Source organism: Eleutherodactylus coqui, chromosome 7 (genome assembly GCF_035609145.1).
Source record: "Eleutherodactylus coqui strain aEleCoq1 chromosome 7, aEleCoq1.hap1, whole genome shotgun sequence".
Classification (NCBI taxonomy): domain Eukaryota; kingdom Metazoa; phylum Chordata; class Amphibia; order Anura; family Eleutherodactylidae; genus Eleutherodactylus; species Eleutherodactylus coqui.
In genome coordinates this window covers 216,194,072-216,221,291 of record NC_089843.1, presented here as the reverse complement: position 1 = coordinate 216,221,291, position 27,220 = coordinate 216,194,072, and the positions used below count along the sequence as shown (strand labels likewise).

At 46.7% G+C, this 27,220-nt stretch overlaps 1 protein-coding gene across 2 annotated transcripts in view; it reads left to right on the top strand.

Annotated features, from left to right (window-relative positions):
- The window catches only part of WDFY3 (WD repeat and FYVE domain containing 3), a 279,283-nt gene that overhangs the window by 22,029 nt on the left and 230,034 nt on the right, over positions 1-27,220 (top strand). For both annotated transcript variants that reach the window (XM_066574359.1, XM_066574358.1), the window contains exon 2: positions 17,912-18,008. The gene's annotated coding sequence lies outside the window, so the exon portion shown is untranslated. The remainder of the gene's footprint in view (positions 1-17,911; positions 18,009-27,220) is intronic.

Genomic DNA, 27,220 nt, shown 5'->3' with positions numbered 1-27,220 from the left:
GCTAGTAGGGAGGGCTAAGGGGGATGTAGGCTGGGGACAATTGCCGCCCCCTCCCTCTCCTGTATTCCACCTAACTAGTGGATCTTTCTCCATGCAATAGCGTCTCATGGAACTACATGATTCGTCATCCTGCTGGCTCTGTTTAACCCGCTCTAATGCTTTGGGACACTCCAATAAACTAATCTGCGCCCCCACAGCATGATCACTTAGTTCTGCTACGGGGCTTGGTTCTGGTGCTGTCTTTATGTACGGAACTTGGTGCTGTCTTTATGTACGGAGCTTGGTTCTGGAGCTGTCTTTATGTACGGAACTTGGTGCTGTCTTTATGTACGGAGCTTGGCTCTGGTGCTGTCTTTATGTACGGAGCTTGGCTCTGGTGCTGTCTTTATGTACGGAGCTTGGTTCTGGTGCTGTCTTTATGTACGGAGCTTGGTTCTGGTGCTGTCTTTATGTACGGAGCTTGGTTCTGGTGCTGTCTTTATGTACGGAGCTTGGCTCTGGTGCTGTCTTTATGTACGGAGCTTGGCTCTGGTGCTGTCTTTATGTACGGAACTTGGTGCTGTCTTTTATGTTCGGAGCTTGGTTCTGGTGCTGTCTTTATGTACGGAACTTGGTGCTGTCTTTTATGTACGGAACTTGGTGCTGTCTTTTATGTACGGAACTTGGTGCTGTCTTTTATGTACGGAACTTGGTGCTGTCTTTATGTACGGAGCTTGGTTCTGGAGCTGTCTTTTATGTACGGAGCTTGGTGCCGTCTTGATTGACTGAGCTGTTCTGGTTAGGGAATGCTGCTAACTGGCTCCTTTCTGAATACGGACAGACTGCCTATCCATGCAAAAAAATAAATATATACATTTTTTTTTTTTCTTATTGGCATGCAAAAAAAAAAAGTAAATAAGTAAGATGGAACCATACCTCTACAGCGCCGCATATTGGATGGCAGAAAAAAAACAAACTTGTGCACAGGGTGCCATCCAACCTAAGGCTGGCACGACTGCAGCTTAGTCCAGTTCCAGTGAATAAAACAGAGCTGCAGTACCTTGCACAATTATGGATGGCGCTCTGGCTGAAGCTGTGGAGCTCCTGTAAATGCTATAAAACATAGACTGCATGAGATCCTATTGTAAGCAGATTTTGACTGTTATTTCCTTTTGTAGCTTGACTGATAGATTGTACTTTATTAACCCTTTCCAATCCACTGTCTGACGTCTAAAGACTTTATGATTTTTAAGGCTGTACAGCTCTGATGATGGAAGACATCCGTCGGGGTTCTCTTACTGTATATTGCCAGCCTCTCTGCTGTCGGAGCCTATCCAACATGTCACCTCATTCAGTACTGGCTTTAGCCAGCAGATAGCGCCGTTGTATAACAGCAGAAAAAGAGTAAGCCCCCTAGGAAAACCAGAATACAAATTGGATTGGAAAGGGTTAATATTACTAGAATTCTATTTGGGGGAGCTGCCCGATAGAGACAGGCCCTTTTTACACGGGACGATAATTGTTCAGATTCCCGTGAGTCAGACAGAATCTGACTGATTATCATTCAGTGTACATGCATGCACAGACCGAACAATGAATGATAATTCATTTGATTATAGTTCATCGCTCAGTTTCTGCATGCATACAAACTGAACGGCCATTGGCTCATGTAAACAGGAAGTTCATCTATGAAGGACTGCCTGTTTACTGTTAATGGAGGGAGGACTGATCGCCGACCTGCTCCGCTTTCATTCACTAAGCGATGTTCATTCATAAAAGCACACGAATAATCGTCGCTGGAATGACAGCACCCAATCGATCGTCCCGTGCAAAAAGGCCCTTAGACGATTCATACGCATACATTGATGATAACCTCACTGTGCAGCCCAACAAAAGGTGAGAATGACCCGCAGCAGTCTTCAGTCTATGAGGAATGAAGGAGTGAAGGATCCAGTTTAACCCCTTAAGGACCGGACACTTTTAGGGATTTTACCATGTGGTGATTTTGTTGCTCTGTTTTGTTTCCTTTTAGCTACCAAAATTTTTGCTTTTTTTTTAAATTTTTTTTTTTTTTAAATTTTTTTTTTTAAAATATCTTTTACTGACTACTTTTTTTTTCCCTTTTTTTTTTTATTGGGGGTAAAATGCTAAAAAAAATATTTTTTTAACATTTATAGTTTTATTTTTTTATTTTGTTTATTTACGCTAAAATAAAGTATGAAAATGGGTTCCTCTGTGTTTCGGACGTTTTGATATATAGTATGTATGTTTTTGGTTTACAGGGCGCATGCGGGGACTGTTCTGGTTGGCGTCGGCTTTGGGTTATTTTTTCTTATGTATATATTGTTGTTGTATTCTGTAGTTTTTGTTTTATATTGATGTATGTAATCATGTTTTTTACTATCTATGTCCCCCATGATGTCATTAGACCTTCCTTCTTCCAGCAGAAAGGTTTAAATACCCCTCCTGCCCTCTCCTCCGGGTTATCAGCTGTCACTAACAGGAGGCTTAAAGCCCCGCTGTAAGTTTACTATTGGCGGGCTTTTAAGTCCAGGACCAGGCGCCGTATATTTACCCTGCCTGGTCCTTAATGGGTTAATAAATCCCGTTCACTTATGGCCGCCTGCACACGAGCGGAAATCCCGCCGCGGGATTTCCCGCGGGATTTCCGCCGCTGAAAGTTTGCATAGGAGTGCATTAAAATATGCAAACAAACCGCGGCATGTCCTAATTCTCTGCGGGGCTCGCACTCACCCGGCCGCCGGCTCCGGTCTGCGCATGCGCCGGCTGCGCGGCAGCCGGCACATGAAAGAGGCGGGGCCGCCAGGCGCGGGTGAGTATGCGCTCGTCCCTGCAGGCGCTCGGGTCGGATCGCGCGGCGAGAATTCTCGCTGCCGGATCCGACCCGCTCGTCTGCAGGCGGCCTATGTTAGAAAAAATCTGCTGCGGAAGTAAGTCGTGCTGCAGATTTAGATATCGGTGGAATACTCTTTGTTTCAGTACTGTTGTGGCTTTTCATTTGCTGTAATGCAAGGAGTCAATTCCAGAGTCAAAATCCAGATGCAGATATTCATGTGGATTATCTCCATGACATGTACCCATACCCTTAAGGGCTTATTTAGACGATCGTATATCGGCTCTGTTTTCATGCCGAGCCGATATACGGTGTCCTTGTCTGCAGGGGGGGGGGGTGGAAGAGCCAGGAGCAGGAACTGAGCTCCCGCCCCTTCCCCGCCCCTCGCCACTATTTGCAATGGGAGGGGCGGGGCGGGGGCAGAGCTATACGGTCGTCTAAATAAGACCTAAAGGTGCTGTGAGGAGCAAATGGCCCATGCTGACCGATATGGAGTTAATATTGGTAAGAAAAGGGAATTTAACAGCTGCATCCATTTGATATAAAGTAATTATTAAAATACCAAAGTACTTAAAGGGGCAGTAACTTTTCAGACCACTGATGCTCCTCCGCTGGCTTCTCTTAGTCTCCTTACTTCTGTATTATACTTGGCTTAATATTTTGGTTGCTTTACCACTGTAAATCACGTTTGAAGTGACTGCCAAAATAACAAGGGAGGGACTATTTTCAAAGGCAGCTCCCTTGCACTTACAGGCTGCAGTCTGACAAGCATCTACATATCTATCTCAACAGTCTCGATCTCTCCTGCTGCTCCAGCATGTGGGTGTGTGTCTGTACGTACACATTACACACACTATAGCGAGTTTACTAGCCACTTGGCCAGAATGTATCTAAATGCCTGATCGTCCTGGGAAAGCAGAGGGATGGGCATTCGAATACTGCAGCATGGGAAGTAAGGGCAAGGAAGTCAGGGCAGGGAACTACTGCCAGAATACTAGGCATAGCAGAGCAACAGAAAGATGTGGAAGACCACCTGAAAATCAGAACTTGCACATGAAACAGGGTTCAAATAGCAGTAGGTGAGGATAAGAAGAACTTGGTGTAGTTTATAAAACTTGCTGAAAACTCCGCTTTGCCTTAAAGGAGAGCGGACAATCTGAACAATTAGAACCGAGTACCATTTATACTTCTTTTAGGCCTTTAATACATTGTAACATTTCGACATATTTAAATTGTTCTTGCCCCTTTCCAGCACTTGGGCGTCACTGCTGGTTTTGTGTATTCTGTTTGTCTGATGCAACACTCATTTTTGCGAAATGAGAAAGAAACTTGTCGCTTTTCTTAAAAATAGAAACTGAATGGAAAACTGCCAATTTTGTCATGCAAGAAGCGATGACTGGGGATTTATTTTCTCATAGTTCAGCTACATTTGCATTAGATTTCAGCTGTTAGGAAATGTATCACAAGCGAACATGTGATTTACTGTATATCACATGGAACAACTCAGTTTACAGGTAGCTGTATAATAGGATCTACCTGAGCGCGGGTCTTGTGTGCATCGCTGGGAATGTTTACATTGTAGGTTTTTAAATTTTTTTTTTTGTGCCGTGTAAGGGCTTATTCCAACGAGGTTTTCACGCCCGGCCGATTATATGCTGTCCCTCTCTGCAGGGGGAGGAGGCGGGCTGGGCTAGGAGCAGTAAACTGAGCTCCCCACCACCACCACTCCGCCCCTCGCCACTATTTGCAATGGGAAGGGGCAGGACAGGGTGGAACTGAGCCCCCCCTAAATTATATAATGTCGCTTTTCAGATGGACTGATAGCCATATTGGTTGTCTCACAGCTCCTCCAAAACCAGATGTAGTTTAAAGATTTCCTGAAGACATGATTCGGAGGAGTAATTCCTGAATTTAAGTGATAATCAAAGGGTATCAAAGCCCAATTGTCAGTACGGTGCAATGGGGAAGCACACAACAGGAGAAATTAGGTCTTGTTTCAAAGCCTTTCTGAAGAAACTAGCCCTTATTGCAAAAAAGTAGAACAAAGAAGTCTAAAATGGCCCAATTACAGTTGGTAATGCCACTTTTTTACAGTAGTAATATAACACATTCTAAATCTTAACACTGATGAATGAATGTATAATTTGACGTGCTGCTTACATTATCACTAATAAGAATGTGTCTACGATGACTAAATATGGTCTCCAGGAAACTCTCAAACTCCCCCACTATGAAGGCTAGCTCGGTAAGATTCATGCTGTTTTTAAGCGTTTCAGGCTAAGGGCTCTTTCTGGCGAGCGAATATACTGCAATGGCGTTTTTATGTTTTCACGCTGTTTTCCGCGATCACGGGCAGAATTTTCCCATCCATTCACACGAACGCGAGTGTCATTTTTACCGAAAAAATACGACGCGCCTCAGAATACCCTCGCTTTGCCAAAATCCTTGAGATGCCTTCCAGTGCCTATATAGAAGCACCTGTAAGCTTTTCGCAGCGTTGGACGCAGTGAAGATTCCTCCCCCTCCCTTCTCTTTCCCTGCTCCCATAGGAGTCTATAGGACCCGCCGGCGTATATTGGCCAAAACATGGTTCCAGAACTATGTTTTGGCTGAGCGTATATGTGCCGGACCTGTATATGTTGTATTTATCATGATGCTGGCGTATTTACGTGCCATATAATCGCCCATGTGAACGAATACAGTGCGAACCAATGGTTCACATGGGTAGCGTATATACGCCCGGGCGTGAAAACGCACCGTATATGCGCTCGTGGGCATAAAGCCTAAGCTATATAAACCCTTAAACAGCAAGTGTAACACAGATGCTCTTAATACTTTCACATCTTTTGCCACTTTTTTTTTTTTGAGGAGGGGAGACGAGCAGGGGGGATAGACTCTTTAACGTACCTTTCTAGAGGCCCTTTTACACATAACGATTATCACTCAAAATTCATTTTAACGAGGGAAAGTGAGCGATAATGGTTACATGTAAATGCGGGCAGTTGCGCACTAGTCGTTCACTTATCGTTTTACCGCTAGTTTTTAGCTGACATAAAAATAGTCATCAAGCAGTTCAAAACGTGTTCCAATGGAATCCTGCTGCCAAGATAATCCCTCGCATAAACATTCGCCCACTTGAGCAGACCACTACGTTAGCTAATGGAGGAAATGGAAATGAATTCAAGCCATTACCTGGGCTGCTTTCAGTGGAGCGAGAAATCGTACCCTTGAACAAGTGAATACGTTTAAACAAAGCGATAAATCCTTAAAGGGGTTGTCCCGAGAAAGCAAGTGGGGGTATACACTTCTGTATGGCCATATTAATGCACTTTGTAATATACATCGTGCATTAAATATGAGCCATACAGAAGTTATTCACTTACCTGCTCCGTTGCTGGCGTCCCCGTCTCCATGGTGCCGTCTAATTTCAGTGTCTAATCTCCCGATTAGACGCGCTTGCGCAGAAGGGTCTTCTCCCTTTTCTTGGGTCTCGGCACGAGCGGCGTTCTGGCTCCGCCCCCTTCTACGCGTCATCGCGTAGCTCCGCCCCGTCACGTGTGCCGATTCCAGCCAATCAGGAGGATGGAATCGGCAATGGACCGCACAGAGCCCACGGTGCACCATGGGAGAAGACCCGCGGTGCATTGTGGGTGAAGATCCCGGCGGCCATCTTGGTAAGGTAAGTAAGAAGTCGCCGCAGAGCGGGGATTCGGGTAAGTACTAAACTGTTTTTTGTTTGTTTTTTTTTTAACCCATCCCTTGTGTTTGTCTCGCGCCGAACGGGGGGCCTATTGAAAAAAAAAAAAGCCGTTTCGGTGCGGGACAACCCCTTTAATTTATTTTTTACATGATTGTTTAGTCAACTGTAGAAGTGATTGAGAACGACTGAACAAGCGTATTTAAACCGAACGATTAGCGAACGAGCCAGCAATTATTTATATGCTTGAATGAACGGAACGAAATATCGTTTAATTGTTGGCCGTGTTTACACTGATTGAACAAATTCGAACAATCCAGTGATTTATTTTTTTTTTATTTTTATTTTTTTCCCCCGCCCCCCCCCCCTTTTTTTTTTTTAAATTTAAAAAATTTTTTTTGTTTTTTTCTAATTTTTAAATTTTTTTGTCACCTTTACTTGCTCCATCGCAGATGCTGTTGTTCGTTACAATGTTTCTTTGGTTTTTTTTCCCCACCTAGGCTGTAGTTCATAATAAACCTAAGTTTTCATATCGGTGTGAACAGATGCTCTTGCTTACAGTCCTACATATGCTCGCAGAAAACTGCAGTCTTTTGGGTACATATTGGCAGAAAACCTTATTTACACCTAAAGTGCCACTGAATATTACATTTAGCAGTAACGCCCCACTGGATGTTCTTCTGAAGCCCACAAGAGAGGAAGCTGATACATTTTGGAAACAAGGCTTTTATCTGTAAAGTTTGAGTACAGAGACGATCCGATAGGAAGTCTGCGGTTCGCGCTGTCGGCTGCGGCTCCTACAGTACGGCTCGCTCTTATTGATAAATGGGCTTCATTACATTGATCCTGAGCTAGCCTTGCTTGTTTAGCTTGGGGGCTTGTTTTCAAGCAAATCCGTGTAGATGCTGGCCATCCTTCTGCCGTCGAGGACAGAGCGGTGGATTGGACTTCTGCTATGGTTTTCAGATTTCAAGATATACCGCTCCATTCTGATGAGTTGCAGAATGTCAAGCATCAGAAATGAAGATCCTTCGGTGCGCTGGCCAACCACGAGTCACTTGGTATCTAGCGGGCCGTAGAGAAAGGTCTACTCCGTAAAAAGGATTCTTGCTTATTTCACAAATTTTAGTAAAAAGGTGCCATGCAAGGCTATGCCCCTTGGTTTTCATAGCAGGGCTGTACATAGAATTTGTGTGGCCCCGGAGCAAGACTCGCCAATCAATAACAACTCTATTAGAGACCTAATATCTATCGAAGATGTAGGGGAGCAACAGCTCAACCATAGTAGACCTGTAAATAATGCAGCTACCATATAATAGTCAGATACTGGTTCTACACTGTGATAGTGATTATAGTTCAATTACCTCCAGTAATCACAGGTGGCGTTTTCTCTGATTGGGGCCGTCTGTTTTAATTTTTCATCATTCTCTGGACTGCCATGAAGATATCCTCCAGCCACTCTCTGCGCACTCTCCTCGTCCTGTCCAATGCCTCTCTCAATAGTATGACCCGCCTCATAAAGTACTAGCGCTCTCTCTCTGTAACCGCTACAAAGTACTACCGTAGTGCCTTTTCTGTAGCCTCTGAAACTCAAAGTGCCCTCTCTGTGCCTCCCCACCCAGCAGCCCAAGCCTTTCTGGTAGGAATGTGAGATTTTGACAAGACCATAATAAAAAATGCCTTCTGAAACTACTGCCTTGGCAACCAAGAGAGTTTGTCCTACTTTGGCAGATACAAGTACCAAAGCTCTCTTTTGGTGAGATCTTTGCCAAAGAACCATTTGATCAGGATCTACCAAATACTATACCAACCCCTTATCAATGCAGGACGTAAGGTTACATCCTGCAGCTTCGGGGTGTGTATGAAGGGAGATTGCGGGGTGATCTCCTTCCATAGAACGTGGGCGCCTGCTGTTTTTTTTTACAACTCACACCCACCAGCAACAGCTCCGATAAGCCGCGTGGCTCATTGGAGCTGTTAACTCTTTAAATGCCATCAAGTCTGACAGTGGTCTTTTAAATCCCCTGGCCAATGTTCCAGGGTCCCATACGGCTCCCCGCGATGAGATCGCAGGGAGCCTTCTGATAGGTCCCAGATAATGTCCGGGGCATGGCTTGATAGCATGCCTGTCAGACCGCAGTATAACGTAATGCTATGGCATTACATCATACTGCAGGAGCTTTTAAAAAAAATAAAGTAAAAAGTTTTAACTTTTTTTTTTTATTTTTTTTATTTTTTTACATTTTTTTTACTAATTATTATTTAAAAAAAAAAAAGGAAAATTTAAATTTTGCCTTTTTTATAATAAAACCAAAAATACATATTTTGTTTCACTATGTATGTAAAAGCCAGATCTATCAAAGTAATGCATTACGGTGAACGTAGTCAGCAAAAATAAAGAACGCCAGAATTGCGCTTTTTTTTTTTTTTTTTAGTCTCCCTGTCTCCAAGGAAAAAATGTAATGGCGATCAAAAAGTCGTATGTGCTCCAGAATGGTACCCGCGGAAACTACAGGACGTCGTTGCTCCTCCCCATTAACTGATTGGCAGATGCCTGTTATTGATGGGCTATCCTGAGTATAGATCACCTCTATGAGCCTTTGGCAGTTGTCAGCCAGCTTTCTGCAGCCCCTGATTGGCATCTGATATTCTGCAGATCTGCGATGTAAATGTAACTGCCCCAACTCCTCGTCCGCTCACCGCGGCCCTTTGTGAAAGCATAATAAATATACATTTTCTGCGCCATAAACCTTCCGTCAGTTTGTCATCTTCGGTTTCTGCCCCGGCCATTATGATGTCATTTTATATATACAGCATGTACGAGGACACAATGCAGGAAGGTTGGGCTGTTGGCCTTTCTGTCGTGATCCCATCAGCAGTTTGGTTCCGGAATCTTGATGCTTCTCATTAAACAGGATGCGCGATGCGTAGAGAAAAAAAAAAAAATCCCTTCCTGAAATCATGCAGTCTGACAGCTCCTGGCGTGCCTGCAAATGAAACATGTACTTTTCATGCTCTGTTTGGCTCCTTCTCCCTAGAAGACGTATAAAAATACCTTTTACTTTATGATTGATGAGCTTTGAAGGAGCGAGCAGCAAGGTGTAAGAGGAACCGCGGAGCACTTGGAATTCATATACACCCTTCTAATTGCCGGAGCGATATCAATAGTCCTTTACGGTGCGAGTCACGGCGTGACGTCCGATTTACACAAACCGCTGAAGAATCGGTAGAGGGTCGGTCTGTAACCCTGAGCAGTGCCCGGTGATGAAGAACGAGCGAGACGCGATGGAGCTGAAGAGGTTCAAGTGTGTACGACCGTATAGAAAATGCGACTGTTTTAGATCTGACTATTTTAGATCGCTCGCTCAATCAGCCTGCTAATATAGGCAGATACATTGTTGCTATCAATGTAACGCATTATTAACCCCGCGCGTGGAATGTTGCCAGAACTGCGCTTTTTTTTTGGTCACTCTGTCTCCAAGGAAAAAAAAAAATGTAATAAAAGGCAATTAAAGTCATATGTACTCCAACATGGTGCCAATAGAAACTACAGCACAAGCTGCAAAAGATGAGCCCCACACCGCTATAGTGATGGGAAATGGAAAATGTTGTGGCGGCAGAAAATAATTAAAATTTTAAAAAAGTTGTACAGTCAAGTAGGGGCGAACCGACCGGGAAGGCTAAAAGTAACATAAAATAATAGTTTTAAGCCACATTAATAAAAAAAAAAAATATATATATATATATATATCTCATCTATTCACGGCGTTTCACTGCAGCTGTTAAGTTCTGCTGAACCTAATAGCTCATTGTACATGCTGCGGAATTCCGCAGCATGACCTATTTGCTGCAAGTATACGCACAGACGGCTTCCCTTGTAGTCAATGGAAGCCGCCCGTCATGCTATACTTCCGTTGTAGCACTGCGGAAGTATAGCGTAAATACGCACTGCGCCCACCGCATCATATGACGCAGACAAGGGCTGTACTGCGCATGCGCGCCAGAGCGTCATGCGGGACTTCGGGCAGCCGATCCGGAGGGGAGTATGGGGTCTTTGGGGGGGGGCTCTGTGACGGACTTCGCTGCGGTTTTCTGCTTGCGGAGCCAGTCACGGCCGTGTGCATAAGGCCTAATTGTACTAATCCATAGAATAAAGTTTTGTTTTCTTTTTTGTTTTTGTTTTTTTTTTAAGCCATCTTTAAAAAAGACACACACTGTAGCCATATATCAAACCAGTATATGGCCGGGGTCATACGGCGGTATGGGGAATCCGCTTGCAGAAACCCGCTGTGAGCCCGGCCGTGGCCATGCATGTGGCCGCGTAATGTACTGCGTATGACCGTGTACTCATGCAGGTGGTCATGTGCAGTCATCCCCCCCCCTCCCCCCCCCTCCCTTCTTTAAATATTTCCCATGCTGATGGGTACCAGGGCTGCGGATATATCCGCGATCATAGATCACAATGGGCTTTATCTCGTGGATTCCACGGTAAAATGGAACGTGCTGTGTTCTATTTTCCATGAGCGGATTATGCAATTCCAACCCGCTAATGTGAGCGGTGTTATCCACCTTATTGATCTGCGCATTACCGCTGATCAATCACTCGCAGAATCCGCAACTCCTATCTGGTCGTGTGAGACCCGTGTAATGGCTGCTCTTGCACAGGCGTTTGGGTCAGTTCAGGGTTTACATCTCTCTGCTACATTTTGGAGAAATGTGGAAAACCCCTGTGTGAAGCTGCTGGAGAGGAAGCTTCCTCAGGGGGGACCATATATATATTTTTTTCCTTACCGGAACACTTGCCAAGGGACTGTACGTATAGTATGGGAGGGAAGGAAATCTCTGGTACACCGCGGCCCTTTATGCTATAATTGCAGTAGTAGGTGTGTATATTTAATATAATTCTAGTTAATACAGGGTCCGCAGTCCAGATCTGGCCTCCGCGTAATGTTATATGGCCCACCAGCTGTGCAGCCAACTAAGGCGTTCCACTCACCCAGTCTACAACAGCGGCTCATTGGTGGGAGGGAAGAAGTCAGCGGTCAGACTGGAAATACTATGGGGGACACTATTACTACTAGGGCCATTACGGGGGCCCTATTACTACTGCGTCCACTATACGGGGAAACTATCACTGCTGCATCCACTATGCAGGGGGCACCGATGCTAATTGCGTCCACTATGCGGGGGGCACCGATGCTAATTGCGTCCACTATGCGGGGGGCACCGATGCTAATTGCGTCCACTATGCGGGGGGCACCGATGCTAATTGCGTCCACTATGCGGGGGGCACCGATGCTAATTGCGTCCACTATGCGGGGAGCACCGATGCGAATTGCGTCCACTATGCCGGGGCACCGTTGCGAATTGCGTCCACTATGCCGGGGCACCGATGCTAATTGCGTCCACTATGCGGGGGGCACCGATGCTAATTGCGTCCACTATGCGGGGGGCACCGATGCTAATTGCGTCCACTATGTGGGGGGCACCGTTGCGAATTGCGTCCACTATGCCGGGGCACCGTTGCGAATTGCGTCCACTATGCCGGGGCACCGTTGCGAATTGCGTCCACTATGCCGGGGCACCGTTGCTAATTGCGTCCACTATGCCGGGGCACCGTTGCGAATTGCGTCCACTATGCCGGGGCACCCTTGCGAATTGCGTCCACTATGCCGGGGCACAGTATTACAATTGACCCTTTTGAAGGCAACCATAAGGCTGATGTGGTCCTCGGTGAAAATGAGTGCGGCACCCCTATTCTAGATAATATCTCATGCTAGTTTTTAATAGATGCAATAGTATCTGATGTTGCGGAGTTCCAACATTGTATCCCATGGCGACCTACAGAATTGTAACCCTGTGAAGAGTCCCGTCATGTTTAGTGCTTCTGGGTACGATGGGGCACAAATTCTTGGCCATTTGTATCATGCCCGTTACAAATCCTCCGTGTTGTCAGTGTTCATCATGGGGAAGCAGTGACACAATGAGCTTTTTGGATCTTGAAAGCTTTCCATTTGATTACTTCTCTGAAAATGGTTATTTTTATCCAACCACTTCGGGCAATCGAGATGATTCACTTGCAGGACCTTGTATGATGATGCTCACACATGGGCTGATGATGGCTACAGCTTACAAGTATCTCCAGCAAATCCTGGACTTCCAGTTGTATTTGCGGGGTGGACACATATTGCTATAATTCCTGCCCGTAAATGGCGACTTTCCAGCTTCTAACCTATCAGATTAATATCAATGTCTGTTATGTATATGGGGGTCTTGGGCCCCTCTTATACGGAGCTTATAAATCGTTTTTACGAGTGGCGAATGACTGAGTCCGTTCGTGTAGGCAGAAAAATTGTTTGGAATTGCGTCCACCTATCATTCAATCGTTTGCATTCACCATACCAGTGAGTGTTAACGACTAAACGATCGCTGTTCATACGCAATCAGGTGCGAACGCTATAATGCTTTTCGCTTGGCGTCCAATTAATATCCGCGTTTACACTGAACACTTATCGTTCTACTGCACCCTATAGCTTCATGGACTGTAGATACAATGGATGAAGGGACTCCTTCACTTCTATAGGAGAGTTCTCTAGGCATGGTCTGTGATATGTTCAAAGGTGCTTGTGCAGGGAGGAGGAGGAGGTGAGCTGTGACCATCACCTATTCTGAATGGTTAGTCCTGTATTGGCTATGTAGGTGCAATCTTTCATTGGGATCCCACCAGTGAGAATGAGATGAGTGTTCTGTAGAGAAAACTTTTCAGCAAAGTATCTGCCTATTAAGTTCCTTTTCCATGGGCAGATAATCTGCTTATAGTAACTCCCACTGACTGACAATGTGCATGGCGGTCAGCCCTCGTTGCCTCCATGTATACGGACAGATTATCTGCTTTGTGGGGACGTCATTAACATGATCGTTCGTCCCCATATAGCGATCATCCATCGGTTGATGAAGAGGGTTTGCTTCATCGTTGTCTGGTTGTTCATCCTTCTCCGATTGTTAGGCGTCCACCATTGAGGATCCGGAGAAAATGCCTTATCGAAGCATTCTACGCATACTTGCTTTTTCCTTCACATTCGCCAAAACAAATAATGATTTCTGCGAGCGGAGGAGTCACCGCAGTATGTTCTATTTTGCTGCGGATTCAGCGCGCCTTTCAGGTCCCTCCTGCTGGGCTGTCCGGCAGGCTTCCGTGTAGTCCTCTGTGCTGACACAGCATCTCTTGTTGGTGATGGGGCTTGAATACCTTGCCTCCAGCAAGCGATTGCTCTGATTGGTTCAGGAGCGCTACCTCAGCCAATCCCAACCATTCATTGAATGACTGTGATTGGTTCATCGAGCGCCGGCTTTGATTGGCTGAGGCGGTGTTCCTGAATCAATGACAGCAATCGCTTGCTGGAGGCTTCAAGCCTTGTGACCAGCAAGAGATGCTTCATCGCATGGAGTACTACACGGAAGCCCGTCGGAGCACCGCAGCCCAGTGGAAGGGACTCGAATGGCAACTGCTAGGTAAGTATAGGACCCCCCCTCGAAAATAAGACCCTGTGCCTCTTTTGCTGCAAAGATTTTTATAAGATAGTGTCTTATTATTGGGGAAACGCTGTAATAAAGTTCTTCTTGATTTGTTTGAAAATTTCAGATATCTGAATGTGTCTAATATTTGTGTCCCCTCATTTAGGCGCCGCGCACCCCCGAATTATTATTATTTTTTTTTTTTGTATGTTTTCTCAAACAGTATAAATGACAGCTGTAAGAGTAACGTGATAAAACTTCGTTTTCTGACTCCTTCTGTGAAATGAGTTTCAACGTATTTTTTTTTTTTTTTTGTATTTTGTTTTTTTGGGGAAGTAACAGTCTAGACAAAAATGATACTTTTTTGCCTGGTGCAGAGTTTCTAAGGATAACATACAGGGCAGAGGGTCACAACATGTGGTCTAGGGCCACATAAGGCCCACAATGCCATTCTGTGCAACCCTAATCAACTTGACACAGAACTATCTTTGCGTGGCTGCTTACATGTAGTTTCCATGTCTGAGTCCCCTATATATTAGGACAAGTACTAAGGGTGCCCTGTGTAGTCATGTCTGGGTCCCCTATATATTAGGACAAGCACTAAGGGTGCCCTGTGTAGCCATGTCTGGGTCCCCTATATAGTAGGACAAGTACTAAGGGTGCACTGTGTAGCCATGTCTGGGTCCCCTATATAGTAGGACAAGTACTAAGGGTGCACTGTGTAGCCATGTCTGGGTCCCCTATATAGTAGGACAAGTACTAAGGGTGCACTGTGTAGCCATGTCTGGGTCCCCTATATAGTAGGACAAGTACTAAGGGTGTACTGTGTAGCCATGTCTGAGTCCCCTATATAGTAGGACAAGTACTAAGGGTGCACTGTGTAGCCATGTCTGTGTCCCCTATATATAAGGACAAGTACTGAGGGTGCACTGTGTAGTCATGTCTGGGTCCCCTATATAGTAGGACAAGTACTAAGGGTGCACTGTGTAGCCATGTCTGGGTCCCCTATATATTAGGACAAGCACTAAGGGTGCCCTGTGTAGCCATGTCTGGGTCCCCTATATATAAGGACAAGTACTGAGGGTGCACTGTGTAGTCATGTCTGGGTCCCCTATATAGTAGGACAAGTACTAAGGGTGCACTGTGTAGCCATGTCTGGGTCCCCTATATATTAGGACAAGCACTAAGGGTGCCCTGTGTAGCCATGTCTGGGTCCCCTATATAGTAGGACAAGTACTAAGGGTGCACTGTGTAGCCATGTCTGGGTCCCCTATATAGTAGGACAAGTACTAAGGGTGCACTGTGTAGCCATGTCTGGGTCCCCTATATAGTAGGACAAGTACTAAGGGTGCACTGTGTAGCCATGTCTGGGTCCCCTATATAGTAGGACAAGTACTAAGGGTGTACTGTGTAGCCATGTCTGAGTCCCCTATATATAAGGACAAGTACTAAGGGTGCACTGTGTAGCCATGTCTGTGTCCCCTATATATAAGGACAAGTACTGAGGGTGCACTGTGTAGTCATGTCTGGGTCCCCTATATAGTAGGACAAGTACTAAGGGTGCACTGTGTAGCCATGTCTGGGTCCCCTATATATTAGGACAAGCACTAAGGGTGCCCTGTGTAGCCATGTCTGGGTCCCCTATATATAAGGACAAGTACTGAGGGTGCACTGTGTAGTCATGTCTGGGTCCCCTATATAGTAGGACAAGTACTAAGGGTGCACTGTGTAGCCATGTCTGGGTCCCCTATATATAAGGACAAGTACTGAGGGTGCACTGTGTAGTCATGTCTGGGTCCCCTATATAGTAGGACAAGTACTAAGGGTGCACTGTGTAGCCATGTCTGGGTCCCCCTATATATTAGGACAAGTACTGAGGGTGTCCTGTGTAGCCATGTCCGGGTCCCCTATATATTAGGACATGTACTAAGGGTGCTCTATATATTAGGACATGTACTAAGGGTGCTCTATATATTAGGACAGCGATGTCGAACCTTTTCGAGAACTGCCACCCAAAACCCACTTTAAATATAGCAAAATGTCAACGTGTCAGGGAGGGCGGGGCTCATCACACGGGAGGGATACGCATGGAGGAACGCCCTGTGTTTTATTTCCTAGCTGGGTCCCTGGAGTACCATTGGTGCCGATTTTGACTGGAAATCGGTTGCGTACCCACAGCTGATGTTACACTATGTGGCGCCCCCCCTACTTTCTCCGTAGGCTTCCCGCTGTCAGTGCTCACCGGCTTCTGGTTCTCGGCGGCCTGTAGTGGTCTCGCCTGGTCAGCATTACCTGACTAGCGGCATCGCACCAGACCAGGCCGCTAGGAACCGAAAGCCGAGGAGCGCTGACCACGGGAAGCCTTCGGAGGAGGTGAGAGGAAGCGCCACAGAGTATGAAATCAGCTGTGGATACGCAACTGATTTCTTGTCCAAATCCATGGCAATAGTGCGGATTTTTACTGCGTTTTTTGCCACAGAAATTTTTGCTGCGGACATTGCACAGCGTTTCCACAATATGTAAACCTACCCGTAGTCGGCTTAAGGTGTGTTGTCACGTGCAGCGTGGCTCCAGTAGTAATGGTGTCCCCCACAGTGGCCCTCAGTAATAACCCCTTCAGTAACAATATTCACTCCACAGTAGCCCCAGTAGTAATATTATCCCGTTCAGGAGCCTGAGTAGTAATAACCCCACAATACCCCAAGTAATAATAGTAACCCCCTCAGTAGTAATATTATTCCCCACTATAGCCCCAGTAATAATAGAAACCCCCTCAGCAGTCCCAGTAATTATAATAACCCCTCCAGTAGCCCCAATAGTAATATTAACACCTCTTAGCCTCAGTAATAATAGCCCCCCCACACACCCACACACACACCCCAACCCATGTACTTACCTCCTCTTGTAGTCAGTGCCGCTCCTTCGCTAGGCACTGAACCTGGGGGCACACTGGCTCTAGAGTGTGCGCCAGGATAGGCACTGCCAGCAGCACCGCTGTGTGATTACAGTTGGGGGGGGGGGGGAGGCTGCGGCACCCAAGCCAGTAATCCCCATCATGGTGAGCAGCTGACGGTGGTGCGCACCACCTCTGACACGCATGCCATAGGTTTGCCACCACTGTATTAGGACAAATACAAAGTGCACTGTGTAGTCATGTCTGGTCCCTTATATATTAGGAGAATAAAGTTTGTTGACCCGTTTGACACTCCAGAAATGAGTATATGAGTTACATTGTAGCTTATAGAACTTATGAAATACCAGGCCGTTACCTCAACATCCATCATCTACAATGGAGAATGCCATGTCTCCTCTTTTGAAGTGCTGATTGGAGGGGAAAGCTGACCCCTATTCTCCCAATAGGTGGGAGCTCTGAAAATGAAACTTCGATTTATTATGGCATATACTTAGGATATACCAAAAAATGTCTCCGATGGGAATATCCTTGGGGCCCTGGGAAGTGGTTCAGTATGGACAAGTGTTCGTCAGACCAGAAGTAGTTGTGCCCCACCCGCCCCCCTGATGTAGGGAATCCCTGTGTCATGCCCCACCCACCCCCCCTGATGTAGGGAATCCCTGTGTCATGCCCCACCCACTCTGTCCCTGCACTAGATACAACCGCTTGCTTCTTGTAGCATTCCTGTGATATAGCTTGGAACGCCATGCTGCTTAGTGCCCATATTTTCAGTATAAACCGGTTAGGTGTTGGCAGGAGATGTCAAGGCTCGCTAGTCATCGGTTTCCTCGAATTTGCTCCTGTTTTGGTTTAGATTGTTTTAGGGTTTCATTTTTAATCCGTAGAGCTCGATAATCTACTTTTTACCTTGAGCGATGATTACACTGACGGTCCTCACCTTTCCCATGTACAGGGGGCACAACTCTTTGGAAGAATCCCGTTAGGATGCAGCAAGACTGGTTCCCATGCTCCGGATAATACCCTGCCTTCTGCCAGTCACTAGACCCAAGGTTAGTGCCATCTTCATTCATATTCAGCTATGTTGGAGATTTTAGCAGTAACCATCGTTATAGCATGTGTGGCCACCTTGGCATCTCAAAAACTGCCAACAACCTAACGTTTTCGAGGCTCTCGGACCTCCTTCTCCTCTGATCTTGAGCAGGAAAAGAGTTTTTAAAACTTTTATTTATTTTTGCTCAAGTTCCGTTACGGCTGATAATCGGCGTCCTATGTGTTTGCCCCTCATCACCCAAATCTACCCGCTTGGCCGGACAAATGACGGGTAGATGGCCATCTTTGGCTTACAAATCTATTGACTGTTTTTCTGGCTAGTTGACTATTGTTTATATTCACAACTGTTAAACTTGCCCGTTGCAAGTCTGCCACATATTTACTAGAGGATCCATGGATTTCGGATTACTGTCATGTGTGTTCTATGGCTTTAAATGAAGATCCCCCCCCCCCCCCCCCCAATCAAGCCATCCTATCTGGGTTGGGCTAACATGGCAGCTTTTCTGGATGGAGTCCTCAAGAAGGCCGGATTCGCACGAGGGTATGTGAATGCATGAGCGTAGTCTATTTGCAGAATGGAAGGACCTAGAGATGAGCGAACGTGCTCGGCCCCGCCCCTTTTTCGCCCGAATACTGCGATTTCCGAGTACTTCCGTACTCGGGCGAAAAAATTCGGGGGGCGCCATGGCGGCACGGGGGGTAGCAGTGGGGAGTGAGGGGGAGAGGGAAAGAGAGAGGGCTCCCCCCTGTTCCCCGCTGCTACCCCCCGCACCGCCACGCCTCTCCCCGCCCCCCCGGCGCCCCCCGAATCTTTTCACCCGAGTACTGAAGTACTCGAAAATGGCGGTACTCGGGTGCGTAAGTACTCGAAACGAGTACGTTCGCTCATCTCTAGAAGGACCCTTTTTTTTTTTTTTTTTTGCGGGAGTTCCAGATGTTCCAGTTTTACGTAGTGCTGACAGCAATGCTCGCGCAGCAGGGAGTTCAGGGGTATTGGATGATCTAGATTTGTATTGTAGGCATGTATGTATTTTCGTGTTTTTACTATGGTAGATCTGTCGTCACCAGGAAGCCCATCCCGCGGCCAGCCTGGAGGTAATGAGCAAGTGACTTTACAGCCACTTGTTAATTAGCCTTGCCATGGCTCTACTGCATGATGCCACTGACAGATTGTAAAGGGCCATGTTACATGGGCCAGTAAATTGTTCACATTCCTGCCTCCAGCTGCGACAGAAGGTTATCTCTGTGTAAATGCCCAGAATGCATTCGCTTGTCCTTTGTCGTTCCGTTCCTGCATGCACAAAACTGATTGGCCGTTTTAAGAGTGGCAGTTTACTTATGAATGACTACCTGGCTACTGTGAGTAGAGGTGGACAGGCTGGACTGATCCCCCGACCCGCTTCACCTCCATTGACTAGCTCATTCCTGTGTAAAGGCAGCAGGAGCTATTACTGGTGCGATGACTTGTCGGGTATCTGCATCCAACAAGGCGTCCGGTGTAGAATGGCCCTTAATGACCATGGACTCAAATACAACCTATTGGTAAAGTGTAGAAATGCTACACGAGTTCATGCCAAGCCGTTCTTTCTAAGACAGTTAGATGCAACTCAATGTATTGAGGATATTCTGGGTTGCTCATGAATGATGGTGTCCAACGCTTAATGTTTGCACCAATGTACATACGGTTTGTGCTATAATTAGTATGCTATAATTGGGTGATGAGACTGTGAGAAGCCTCTGAGATCAGGTGTCAAACTCTTTTTACTTTCCACATTATCCTTATGGTTGCCTTTTAAAGGACGGATTGTAATTGTAAGACTATATAGTAATAGTGGCCTCTAGTGGTAGTGGTGACCCACTCCATGGTGGCCTCTAGTGGTAGTGGTGACCCTCTCCATGGTGGCCTCTAGTGGTAGTGGTGACCCTCTCCATGGTGGCCTCTAGTGGTAGTGGTGACCCTCTCCATGGTGGCCTCTAGTGGTAGTGGTGACCCTCTCCATGGTGGCCTCTAGTGGTAGTGGTGACCCTCTCCATGGTGGCCTCTAGTGGTAGAGGGGACCCTCTCCATGGTGGCCTCTAGTGGTAGAGGGGACCCTCTCCATGGTGGCCTCTAGTGGTAGAGGGGACCCTCTCCATGGTGGCCTCTAGTGGTAGAGGGGACCCTCTCCATGGTGGCCTCTAGTGGTAGTGGTGACCCTCTCCATGGTGGCCTCTGGTGGTAGTGGTGACTCTCTCCATGGTGGCCTCTGGTGGTAGTGGTGACCCTCTCCATGGTGGCCTCTAGTGGTAGTGGTGACCCTCTCCATGGTGGCCTCTGGTGGTAGTGGTGACCCTCTCCATGGTGGCCTCTGGTGGTAGAGGGGACCCTCTCCATGGTGGCCTCTGGTGGTAGAGGGGACCCTCTCCATGGTGGCCTCTGGTGGTAGAGGGGACCCTCTCCATGGTGGCCTCTGGTGGTAGAGGGGACCCTCTCCATGGTGGCCTCTGGTGGTAGAGGGGACCCTCTCCATGGTGGCCTCTGGTGGTAGAGGGGACCCTCTCCATGGTGGCCTCTGGTGGTAGAGGGGACCCTCTCCATGGTGGCCTCTGGTGGTAGAGGGGACCCTCTCCATGGTGGCCTCTGGTGGTAGAGGGGACCCTCTCCATGGTGGCCTCTGGTGGTAGAGGGGACCCTCTCCATGGTGGCCTCTGGTGGTAGAGGGGACCCTCTCCATGGTGGCCTCTGGTGGTAGAGGGGACCCTCTCCATGGTGGCCTCTGGTGGTAGAGGGGACCCTCTCCATGGTGGCCTCTGGTGGTAGAGGGGACCCTCTCCATGGTGGCCTCTGGTGGTAGTGGGGACCCTCTCCATGGTGGCCTCTGGTGGTAGTGGGGACCCTCTCCATGGTGGCCACTGGTGGTAGTGGGGACCCTCTCCATGGTGGCCTCTGGTGGTAGTGGGGACCCTCTCCATGGTGGCCTCTGGTGGTAGTGGGGACCCTCTCCATGGTGGCCACTGGTGGTAGTGGGGACCCTCTCCATGGTGGCCACTGGTGGTAGTGGGGACCCTCTCCATGGTGGCCTCTGGTGGTAGTGGGGACCCTCTCCATGGTGGCCTCTGGTGGTAGTGGGGACCCTCTCCATGGTGGCCTCTGGTGGTAGTGGGGACCCTCTCCATGGTGGCCTCTGGTGGTAGTGGGGACCCTCTCCATGGTGGCCTCTGGTGGTAGTGGGGACCCTCTCCATGGTGGCCTCTGGTGGTAGTGGGGACCCTTGCTATTGGCCTCTGGCCGGGCAGCATCCCTACAGGCATTCCACGCAGCGGTCTGGCAATGGCAGAGCAGAGTCTGTGACTGCTGACCTCTTCTGTCGGCATCTGCATTGCATATAGGATGGTGCAAGAACACCTCAGTTGAGGGGGGCTGTCCGCGGTCACAGCCTCTTCGATGCCACTGCTGGGTGAGTGGAATGCTTGGTAGGTTGCTGCACAGACAATGGGCCACATATAATGAGGCGGTGGGCCGCATTCAGCCTGCGGGCCTTGTGTTTCGATATGTGTGCCTCAGATTATAAAGCAGTTTTAGTGTTTTTAGTCTAATTTATAATTTATCACTCAGTTGTCCTTTATATCTACCTCTATAGCATCTGTTCGCGGAGGTATAATTACATGGTCAATACGCTCAAGGACACAAGCAGAAGCATGCCTCCCATTCTGCAGATCCTTCCCAATGTATTTCCATCAGGCAGGAGCAATAAATCTTTAGAATATTTCTGTCCTTGACTTCACCTTGTGATACATTGTGTCAGACTTCCCCTCCAAGCGCTGCTGCAAAACCAAGCAAATTGAATTGTGTCAAGCAAGAAGCATGCCGGCTCTACCACGGATCCTGGGAGCCGCTCCTGCAGATACTTTGTTGCTCTACATCATTACTAGTTTTCTTGTCCGGGTTCTAGTTAGTAAAACAAAGGCTTATGTTATCATGTGGCATGGGTTATCCTGTGTGAAGAGGAGGGGCGGAGGACTGTGGGGCTGTAGAGCCCCTCTCTATCTCTTCAGTGACATTTGCCGTCTCCCCAGTGCTTCCTAGTTGGGGGACCATGCCAACTGCCCGGTGCTGTCTGCCGGATGGCGTGCTTGTGCCAGTCGGTATGTTTGTGTATACCTATATATACATACAGTGTGTGTCTCTCTCTCTCTCTGTCCGTCTGTCTATACCATTTCTTTGCCACCCATAGGTCCTACAGCTCTTAAGGACCAGGGTGTTTCAGTCCTAAAGGACCAGACAGCTTTTAGGAATTTCAAGGCCCTATATATATTTTTTCCCCAAAAAATTAGTTTTGCAGCTTTTTTTTTTCATTTCCTGTAGATGTTTTTTTTTTGTTGTTGTTGTTTTTTACGGTATTTTTTTGTTTGTTTTTAATTACAGGTAAAAAGCAATTTAAAAAAAAAATTTTTTCTTAGATTCTTTTGGATGCTGTGATATAAAGTTTGTCTGAGGATACAAGGCGGACATGTGGATAGCTTAGGTTGGCGGTGCCTTGTGTGTTTTTTACACATCTATGTTCCCCATGATGTCCTATAAGATCCCAGTTAAAGGTAAAAACATCCCCCTCTAGTGATAATAGTCACTGTGAGAGCTGATATAGGTCTGTTAAGACCCTACAGGTCTGCCTTTCCAGTGGGCGCTTGGCGATCATGTGATCGCAAGGTCAAAGAGTGGAAACGGCACTACTTCTTTCTCTATTCCCTACACAGAGCTCATTGAGTATTACCGTATATACCGGCGTATAATACGACCCCCCAACTTTCACCTTATACGCCGGTAATACAGTGGAGAAAAAAAAAATCATTACTCACCTCCCCCGGCGTTCTGTCGCGCTCCGGCAGGATGTCGCTCGCTCCTCGTCCCCGGCGCAGCATTGCTTTCTGAATGCGGGGCTTGAAATCCCCGCCTCCAGAAAGCTAATACACACGCCGTCAGCCAGTTACAGCCATTCAATGACATCATTGAATGGCTGTGATTGGCTAAAACACACGTGGCTTCAGCCAATCACACTATTCAATGACATCATTGAATGGGTGTGATTGCTAACACACATGCGCCTTCAGCCAATCACAGCCATTCAATGCTGTCATTGAATGGCTGTAACTGGCTGACGGCGTGTGTATTAGCTTTCTGGAGGCGGGGATTTCAAGCCCCGCATTCAGAAAGCAATGCTGCGCCGGGGACGAGGAGCGAGCGACATCCTGCCGGAGCGCGACAGAACGCCGGGGGGAGGTGAGTAATGATTTTTTTTTTTTTTACACTTTTTTTTTTTTTGTATTACCGGCGTATAAGACGACCCCCGACTTCAGAGCAGATTTTTCGGGGTTCAAAAGTCGTCTTATACGCCGGTATATACGGGTATGTAGCCCACAAAACAGAAGGCAGGATCGGTTAAAAACTGCGCCAAGAGCTTTCATCCCGCCATGTATTTTTTACGATGGTGCAGGATTAAAGCCCAGGAATAATGGCTTCGTATTTACGGCGCTTGGTCCCTTATCAGGTTAGCAAAAGTGCCAACAGCTGATGTAGCTCAGCAGATAATTGGTCAGATCTCTTCACACCCCCCGCCCTCCCAGCATGCCGGACCACTCGATGTCCAACGTCAAAATTTCTTGTGCTGCATGCAAATTACCAGTGATCCGATAGGTGGGCTGGACCGTCTGTGGTGGGCTACAGGACTGCCTCCGGTGGCCAGCTTAACTCCCCAAACTCCGCCTTTCTCAGTGGCAGTGCTGGGGTAACGTCCTCCACGTCATCGATGCCGTGGTCGCATGTGCCATGAGCTTTATGACCGGGGAGTGCGCCGTTGGTCTCCCCTGTTGTGGACAGATTCATCAAATCCAACTGCGCATGCACTGGTCTCAGATCTCATGGCAAATGGGAAAATTGGTAGAGATGATGTGGAGGACGGCTCCACGTCACGGGCACTGAGAGGGGCGGTGTTTTGGGGAGGTGCACAGGCCACCATGGATGGTCCGGCCTGCTTACTGGACTGATCGTTGGTAATTTGCATGTGGCCTGAGATACTTAATGACGTTTTTAAAGGTACGCTTTTACACAGTAACTTCTGCAAATGCGCTTTTCATCGTTCTTTAACCCCTTAACGCCACAAGTCATAAGTGTATGTCTTGGCTACAGGGTAGCTAACACAACAGGGCATACAGTTACATCCTGGGGATAGTAGCAGGAGCCGGCTGTCACCGATAGCTGACCTCCCACTGCAACGCTGGGGGTGCGCAACACTGGGGGTGCGTCAAGACAGTGACCCCCGCTGTTAGCCCCTTTACTGCCACGATTTATGTAGATCACGGCATGTAAAGGGCGCACAGAGGGAGGGCACTCCCTCTGTGATGTCATCGGAATCTAATGATGTAATCGCAGAAAGCCGGCAGGTTGCCATGGCAACAGGACGCCAGATCGCTAAGTGATAAGACATTGCAGGACTTATGTCTTGCAATGCTTTTTCATAGTGATCATAGGCGCAATCGTACAAGTGCCCTACAGGGACATAAATAGTGTGGAAAAAAAACAAAAAAAAACCCTATTGTGCTTTTTCCCGTATTAGTATAAAAAGAATAAATTAATTAAATCCCACATATTTGGTATTGTCGTATCCGTAACGGCTTGTACAACAAATTAAACACATTTTTTTTTTATCCTGCACGGCAAAAAGCATTAAAAAAAAACAAAAACGAAAAAACTTTTTTCATTTTGCCTCCCAAAAAAATGCAATAAAAGTGACCACAATAGCCGTATGTACCCCAAAATGGAACCCATTAAAACTACAGTTCGTCATGCAAAAAAAACAAGCCCTCACAGAGTTCCGTCCATGGAAAAATAAAAGTTAGAGGGCTTCGAATGCAGCGATTTAGAAAAACAAATTTCCGAAAAAGGTGTTTTATCGTGGAAACGTAGAAAAACCTAAAAAAAAGGATAAGAATTTTGGCATCATTGCAACCGTACCGACCCGCAAAAAATGTATTGTCCTTCATGTTGCATAATGAACGCGTAAAAAAAAGTTTTTTTAAAATTTTTTTTTTTTTATACAGATAGCAGGGAGAGAGAACCTCAATTCTGTTATTGGTTTTTTTTGAGAAGTTTTACAATAATAATTTATGTACCCGAAAATGGCACTAATAAAAACTACAGTTCAGCATGCAAAAAAAACAAGCCCTCATACAGCCATGTCAAAGGAAAAATAAAAAAGTTATTGCTTTTGAAAAGCGTTGATGAAAATCCCCCCCAAAAAAAATCGCTGCGTCCTTATGCCCCAAAAAAGGCCACGTCTTTTAAGGAGTTAAACGGCGTAGAGGTCAAAAACTGACAGGGTTCCTTCTACTTGTTAAGAAAAAGTTCTGTGCCTCAATTTTTGCCCTTTCAATAGCTTTTCAATGACTTTTTTTTTCTTGTGGCCGTACAACAATAACTTTTCAATGGCTTAAGATGAGGTCACTTTCTGTGAAAAGTTATGATGATCAAGCTGGACTCGGCTCCATCCGTACGCTAAGCAATGGATCTTTCTACAATTCCCTTATGTAATACGGCGGCTTTGAGGATAGAAGTCGTCTAAGCAAAACTGAAACGCCTCTTCTATAGCGGATTATACAAGTTACTATCCGAATCTGGAGTTTTAGGGGGGAATCGTCATTAGGACTAATGTGGCATTGATGGGGAATTATGTTTGTACCTCTTGGTTATCGCAGTACAATGTATATTGCTTGCATAGAAGATGATCGGGGTATTGTTTGGCTGGGCATTAGCTGCTCTCCAGCAATAGGAGGCGGTAAGATTATGTATGGTGCGTTAACATGATAATAATAATTGGCATATCGGATGGGATGGATAGGTAATCGCATTACTGTTGGGTATGAACTTTCTGTCTTCCAGCCAAATGTGTAATGTGATTTAAGCATGGAATTTTAAATTTAATTCCTCTCCTCTTCTGGAATGGCTGTGTAGGCCGGAGAAAAGAAAAGCGCTATTAAGATGCGAGCGGCTGCAAGTATGAAGCCTTCCCAGCTGCGTCTCGGTACAGAATGGAAAAACAAACGGATGGCTCTCCAATTCGCCATCATTTGTATGTTGGTGTAGTAGATATAGATAGATAGTAGTGGTATATACCCTGTTTCCCTGAAAATAAGACATACCCTGAAAATAAGACCTAGCATGATTTTCTTTTGGTTATGCTTGAAATATAAGCCCTTCTCCAAAATTAAGCCCTGTTAACAGTTAATTAAAAAAGTCAATTTAAATAGTGTCCAGGCAGCTATACATGTAAAAAAGTTAAACCTTTCTGAACAAAAATTAATATAAGACACTGTCTTATTTTCATTAAAACACGGTAGTAGGATATAGATATATATAGTAGGATATAGATATATAGTCGTGGTATAGTAGATACAACATATCTATGACCTAGGTAAGGTATAAAAGAATGCAGATATGATACAATTGTTTCACAGACTGCACAGAACCCGTCAATCGGTAGGTTCAGCCATCGGCCTAATGCCGCTTTCACACGGCCCAGAAAAAGTTGCCCAAGATTTGTGTGTTGCGAGACTCATGAATATGAACCCCCTTCTATTCAATGGGGTTATACAAATGCATGTCCTATCTTTGGGTGTTCCCTCGGAACGCATCGCCCATTGTTTTCAATGGGGCAAACGTGCGGGGTGTGCGGGAGTGTGATGTGAGGTCTCCCATTGAGAACAATAGCAAACAATTCCGCACTCCTACTTCCCTGAAGTCATGCGAGGCGTTATTGACACAAACGCCTCGCATCCGCCGGGTAATCGTACGTTCCTGATCGCGATATTGGGCCTGATGGCGCACTCACCCGTGTGGAATTGGCCTCAGAATGCTTTCACATAGCTGTTTATGTATTTTAGTGCTTGAATGCGCAGCATAGTCACAGTCCTGAATACGCCGCTACCAGGCGCGCTTCTGTCTATCTGCACCGCCCTGTTTATAGGACGTCACAGGCGCTGCAGCCAATGACGGAGCTCGGCGATCGATCACTGCGCTCCTTCATTGGCTACAGCACCAGTGATGTCAGGAAGCCTGTATATGTTAGGACCTAGGGGGGCGCGGAGCAGCGAGGAGGTTATGTGACTGTTATGTTAGTGCATGGGGAACAAGGTTTTACAGAGAACCTACAACTTGGACAACTACTGTAAGCAAAAATAC